A 7,707-nucleotide genomic window follows, 5' to 3' on the forward strand; every position below is an offset into this window, starting at 1 on the left:
TGGGTTAAGTTTGACAAAAAGTCAAACTTGGGTCGGGTCAAAGTCAACAAAAAAGTCAACACATTCGGGTTGGGTCCCGAACTATTTTTCTGTGCTAATTATTCATATATAAGCATGTTAGAACAAGTTGCATGTGAATTGGAGGTCCATAGCATGCCAAACATTTCACGTGAAATGAACAAGTGGGACAGAACCTGGACCAGGAAAATGCCGCGCCGCGACCCAGGTTGTCGCGCCGCGCCAATAGGCGTGGCCTGGTACCTGGTCTGTTTCACTTGTTCAAGACTTAGCCAAAATTCAAACAAACACAAAACACAAACCATAAACACTTAAAATGCGTATCTTATATCGTTGGAAAGCTCTTTTGAAAAGGAACACAACTAAATATGTTTCATCAAACAAAAACATCATTTGAAATAACCGATTTCTCGTCATGTGATCATTAATAGTCCATCTCCAAAGTTTCAAATTTACAAAATGCATTTTAAGTTTCGGGAATCCAATTCGCACATATGATATGCCGTTTTGAAGGTAATGAATCATACATTACAACCATACACTTACAATTAACATTTCATGGCATTCAAGCATCAAAAAGTCCATCTCAAGAACTATCAAACCCAAATCAAGAATCACAAAATCATTAATCATGTTTTTGAAGTTTTATAAATCAACCTACACATCAAAATGAAGCTAGTGATACTAGTAACACAATTAAAACATGAACTTAAACAATTTAACAACATTAACTCATCCAAAATCAAAGATTAAGCAAACCCATTTTCAATTTCATGCTAGTTACTCCAAAACAACAATTCGAGCATACAAATCATATATTCATGTTAGACTTGAGCCATAGACACTAATTAACACTTTTATAATTCAAAAACATCAAGAACACAAAATCTAGTGATTTTAGAAACTTACCCAAATGAGATGAAATTGGTATCAAGTTGTAGAGGATGAAGAGAGGATTCCAAATATGTAATTTGTTTTGATGTTAGCCTCTAAAATCGAATTTAGATGATGAATTAAGGATTGGGAAGTTGAGAGAAAATTGTGAAAGTGTTGAAGAAAAAGGAAAATGAAATGGAAAATGAAAGAAAGAGGTGGGTGTTGACCACTTTGACCTAGTCAAAGGTTTGGTCTTTTGGCAAGTCTAGTCCCTCTAGTTTATAAGCGGATGCGTGAATTAGCCGAACGAATATTTTGAATTACACGGGAGTGCGGGAGACGTTATAATCCCATAACGAAAATATTAAGGATGTTAGTTAAAGGAGGATACGAATCTAGATACGAAGGACATTATTAAAATAAAAAGACGGGCGTTAAAATAATTTAACAAAAAAATGCGGGATGTTACATTGTATACATGTCTCAGACTCGATCACAACTCAAAGTATATATATTATTTAAAATCAACCTCAACCCTGTATAGCTAACTCAAGCATTACTGCATATAGAGTGTCTATGGTTATTCCAAATAATATATATAGATGCGTCGATATGATATGTCAAAACCTTGTATACGTGTCCCGATATTTAGATGCGTAAATAACAGTATTTAAATGATGATAAATAAAGTTCGTAAAATAAATAACAAAAATTAAATGACGATAAATAAAATTGCGACAATTAAAAATGCGATAAATAAATTGCGATAAGTAAATATAATAAGGAATTAACAGTTAGCTAGGAACAGTTAGCTAGGATTTTGTTAGCGTGGATTCTTAACAAAATTTCTCATAGTTAATTTGTTTGTTTCTATCAAATTTTATTTTGTCCAATGTTTTCTTCATTATGCCACTTGTTGGATTCTGATAAATCAAAATCTAAATATGAAATTGAATGAAAATATTTATTCTGTGGTGAACGAACACGTATATCGGTGGATGTAAGTAGGATAGTAAATGATCGTTGAATCAGATTCGAAGAATGTACAGTGTAACTTATTAATGTGAAATCTAAATATTCCTCGGTCATTACCTACCCGTTAAAATATTTTCACCATTAACAGTTTATACAAAAGAATTTTAAATTACAATCCTTATGAAAACATATATACATGTATATTTTCTTTAGATGTAATTATGGATTTATGAGTTAATATGATATTAATCTCATTTGCTTTTTGGTTTGAGCTAAAATAAATAATCTCTAAGACTTTAGAGATTACATAATCGCCACCTAATAGTTCTCCAATGAATTTATGAATCAATACTTCATCGTTGATTCTTATTAGTACTCCTTGGTATCTATGGTAAGTACGATGTTGATGCTCGAGGTACAGATTATGAAGTTGAGGTTTGCGGTGCGGATGTGGTTGTTATGGATGGTGTTACTGATTATGCTGCTGGAGCTGCTGCTGGTGCCTGTAACCTTTGCACCATATTCTCCAAAGCTAATACTCGAGCGCAAAGCTCGTTGACTTCTTCTATTACACCGGGATGATTGTCGGTTCGGATGAGCGGATGAATAAGATCTAGAATTTGTGATAGTATGTAGTCGTGATGAGATACTCTGGAGATGAGAGAGAAAATGGTGTTTCGGACAGGTTCGCCGGTAAGTGCTTCAGGTTCTTCACCAAGAGGGCATTGTGGTGGAACGGAAGGATCGCCTTCTTCTTGTCTCCAATGGTTAAGGAGGCTACGAACCCATAAGGTGAATTGGGGATGGCTGATTGGTTGATTCATTCCGGTCACACTGGTTTTGGAGCTTGAGTGAAAATCCATATCGGAATAGCGGTCGGAATAACTATCGGAATAGCTTATCGTAATCCTAGGGACTCGAATGGCTGAGGGATCCATTTTGTACGATCAAAGAATTGAATTTCGATGTGAAATAGATTATAGGACTTAGAAATACATAATTTTCATATGTATATAAAATACCACGATCCCATAAGTTACGGAGGAATCTTCAGAAGTTGTCAGGCAAAGTTTACAGTAACGTATACGCTAAGATATGAATTTATCTATACACTATCTATGCAATAGAGGTAGTAAGATGTGTCTAGACTAAGAATGATAAGCAGGTAATTTTCGTCACAAAATGATAAGCATAACATTTGACATGCAGACACGGTCGAAGTCCAGACCCACTAATGCATCTAAACAACTATCAGTTAGACACACTAATCCAAGACCTGGTTCGCTAAGACCACCGCTCTGATACTAACTGAAATTCCCCGTTTATACTGATTATAAACGATTCATAATAGTTGATTACATCGCGAGGTACTTGACCTCTATATGATACATTTTACAAACATTGCATTCATTTTTAAAAGACAATCTTTCATTTCATAGACAGTTGACGGCATGCATACCATTTCATAATATATCCAACTATAATTGATATAATAATAATCTTGATGAACTCAATGACTCGAATGCAACGTCTTTTGAAATATGTCATGAATGACTTCAAGTAATATCTCTAAAATGAGCAAATGCACAGCGGAAGATTTCTTTCATACCTGAGAATAAACATACTTTCAAGTGTCAACTAAAAGGCTTGTGAGTTCATAGGTTTATCGTAAACAATAAAATTCATCATTTTAATAGACCACAAGATTTAAATACAGTACACCGATCTCATGTACAAAACCATATTTCATAATGCTTAGCAGAGTAGGTTCGTATCCTTTTCTCCCCCGTAGGTTGCCTCGCGATTTTTAATATCTTTCATAAACATAATCTCATATCAGGCATTTCGAACGGCATAGAGATAAAAGTCATTCATACGAACTGTAGTGACCCGAACTTTTCCATGTTATATATATATATATATATATATATATATATATATATATATATATATATATATATATATATATTAAATGAAATTATTATTTACATGATTAAGTGTTTCCAACATGTTAAGCAATCAAACTTGTTAAGACTTGATTAATTGAAATAGGTTTCATATAGACAATTGACCACCCAAGTTGACCGGTGATTCACGAACGTTAAAACTTGTAAAAACTATACGATGACATATATATGGTTATATATATAGTTAACATGATTTTATTATAAGTATGTATCTCATTAGGTATTTTAACAATGAGTTATATACATAAAAATGAGACTATTAATTTAAGAAACTCTAAAACGATATATATAACGATTATCGTTATAACAACGTCTTACTAGGTACATATGAATCATATTAAGATATTGATACACTTGGTTAATTATGTTAAATGATAAATAAATATATTATTAAGTGTATTAACAATGAAATACATATGTAAAAATAAGACTACAAACTTAATGATTTCGAAACGAGACATATATGTAACGATTATCGTTGTAACGACATTTAACTGTATATATATCATACTAAGATATATTATATATCATAATATCATGATAATATAACAATTTAACATCTCATTTGTTATAATAAACAATGGGTTAACAACATTCAACAAGATCGTTAACCTAAAGGTTTCAAAACAACATTTACATGTAACGACTAACGATAACTTAACGACTCAGTTAAAATGTATATACATGTAGTGTTTTAATATGTATTCATACACTTTTGAAAGACTTCAAGAAACTTATCAAAATACTTCTACTTAACAAAAATGCTTACAATTACATCCTCGTTCAGTTTAATCAACAATTCTACTCGTATGCACCCGTATTCGTACTCGTACAATACACAGCTTTTAGATGTATGTAATATTGGTATATACACTCCAATGATCAGCTCTTAGCAGCCCATGTGAGTCACCTAACACATGTGGGAACCATCATTTGGCAACTAGCATGAAATATCTCATAAAATTACAAAAATATGAGTAATCATTCATGACTTATTTACATGAAAACAAAATTACATATCCTTTATATCTAATCCATACACCAACGACCAAAAACACCTACAAATACTTTAATTCTTCAATTTTCTTCATCTAATTGATCTCTCTCAAGTTTTATCTTCAAGTTCTAAGTGTTCTTCATAAATTCCAAAAGTTCTAGTTTCATAAAATCAAGAATACTTCCAAGATTGCAAGTTTACTTCCAAGTTTTCTAAATCCATTCCAAGTAATCATCCAAGATCAAGAAATCTTTGTTACTTACAATAGGTTATCTTTCTAATACAAGGTAATAATCATATTCAAACTTTAATTAAATTTCTTTAACTATAACAATCTTATTTCGAGTGGAAATCTTACTTGAAATTGTTTTCGTGTCATGATTCTGCTTCAAGAACTTTCAAGCCATCCAAGGATCCTTTGAAGCTAGATCCATTTTTCTCATTTCTAGTAGGTTTATCCAAGGAACTTGAGGTAGTAATGATGTTCATAACATCATTCAATTCATACATATAAAGCTATCTTATTCGAAGGTTTAAACTTGTAATCACTAGAACATAGTTTAGTTAATTCTAAACTTGTTCGCAAATAAAAGTTAATCCTTCTAACTTGACTTTTAAAATCAACTAAAAACATGTTCTATATCTATATGATATGCTAACTTAATGATTTAAAACCTGGAAACACGAATAACACCGTAAAACCGGATTTACGCCGTCGTAGTAACACCGCGGGCTGTTTTGGGTTAGTTAATTAAAAACTATGATAAACTTTGATTTAAAAGTTGTTATTCTGGGAAAATGAATTTTATTAGGAACATGAAACTATATCAAAAAATCATGGTTAAACTCAAAGTGGAAGTATGTTTTCTAAAATGGTCATCTAGACGTCGTTCTTTCGACTGAAATGACTACCTTTACAAAAATGACTTGTAACTTATTTTTCCAACTATAAACCTATACTTCTTCTATTTAGATTCATAAAATAGAGTTCAATATGAAACCATAGCAATTTGATTCACTCAAAACGGATTTAAAATGAAGAAGTTATGGGTAAAACAAGATTGGATAATTTTTCTCATTTTAGCTACGTGAAAATTGGTAACAAATCTATTCCAACCATAACTTAATCAACTTGTATTGTATATTATGTAATCTTGAGATACCATAGACACGTATACAATGTTTCGACCTATCATGTCGACACATCTATATATATTTCGGAACAACCATAGACACTCTATATGTGAATGTTGGAGTTAGCTATACAGGGTTGAGGTTGATTCCAAAATATATATAGTTTGAGTTGTTATCAATACTGAGATACGTATACACTGGGTCGTGGATTGATTCAAGATAATATTTATCGATTTATTTCTGTACATCTAACTGTGGACAACTAGTTGTAGGTTACTAACGAGGACAGCTGACTTAATAAACTTAAAACATCAAAATATATTAAAAGTGTTGTTAATATATTTTGAACATACTTTGATATATATGTATATATTGTTATAGGTTCGTGAATCAACCAGTGGCCAAGTCTTACTTCCCGACGAAGTAAAAATCTGTGAAAGTGAGTTATAGTCCCACTTTTAAAATCTAATATTTTTGGGATGAGAATACATGCAGGTTTTATAAATGATTTACAAAATAGACACAAGTGCGTGAAACTACATTCTATGGTTGAATTATCGAAATCGAATATGCCCCTTTTTATTAAGTCTGGTAATCTAAGAATTAGGGAACAGACACCCTAATTGACGCGAATCCTAAAGATAGATCTATTGGGCCTAACAAACCCCATCCAAAGTACTGGATGCTTTAGTACTTCGAAATTTATATCATATCCGAAGGGTGTCCCGGAATGATGGGGATATTCTTATATATGCATCTTGTTAATGTCGGTTACCAGGTGTTCACCATATGAATGATTTTTATCTCTATGTATGGGATGTGTATTGAAATATGAAATCTTGTGGTCTATTGTTACGATTTGATATATATAGGTTAAACCTATAACTCACCAACATTTTTTGTTGATGTTTAAAGCATGTTTATTCTCAGGTGAATACTAAGAGCTTCCGCTGTTGCATACTAAAATAAGGACAAGATTTGGAGTCCATGTTTGTATGATATTGTATAAAAACTGCATTCAAGAAACTGATTTCGATGTAACATAATTGTATTGTAAACCATTATGTAATGGTCGTGTGTAAACAGGATATTTTAGATTATCATTATTTGATAATCTACGTAAAGCTTTTTAAACCTTTATTTATGAAATAAAGGTTATGGTTTGTTTTAAAAATGAATGCAGTCTTTGAAAAACGTCTCATATAGAGGTCAAAACCTCACAACGAAATCAATTAATATGGAACGTTTTTAATCAATAAGAACGGGACATTTCACGAACTACAAACACCTGGTAATCGACCTTACCAAAATGCATCTAGAATATCCCCCCGCATACCGGCATTCCGCACGGTCATGTAAAAAGCATACAATCAGGCCACTCTTTTAAATATGATGGTTGTGTACACCTCAAAAACAGATCATATCTTTTAAAGCTGGAGGTTGTATACCTATTTCAAAGTACTAAAGTAGTTTAAATTCTCTGACTGGGGCTGGTCAGTGCCCATAGATCTATCTTTAGGATTCGCGTCAATTAGGAGCTCGGTTTCCTAATTCTTAGATTACCAGACTATAAAGGGGTGATATCCGGTGTACTCATAACTCATTCGTAGAATGTTTTTAAGTACTTGTGTCTATCTCGTCAAACATTTATAAAAGCATTTCATGTATTCGCAGTTCAAAATATATTTTCAAAAGCATTTAATAAAGTAGTTGTAAAAACAGCGCATGTATTCTCAGTCC

Source organism: Rutidosis leptorrhynchoides, chromosome 3, assembly GCF_046630445.1.
Source record: "Rutidosis leptorrhynchoides isolate AG116_Rl617_1_P2 chromosome 3, CSIRO_AGI_Rlap_v1, whole genome shotgun sequence".
In the NCBI taxonomy this organism is placed as follows: domain Eukaryota; kingdom Viridiplantae; phylum Streptophyta; class Magnoliopsida; order Asterales; family Asteraceae; genus Rutidosis; species Rutidosis leptorrhynchoides.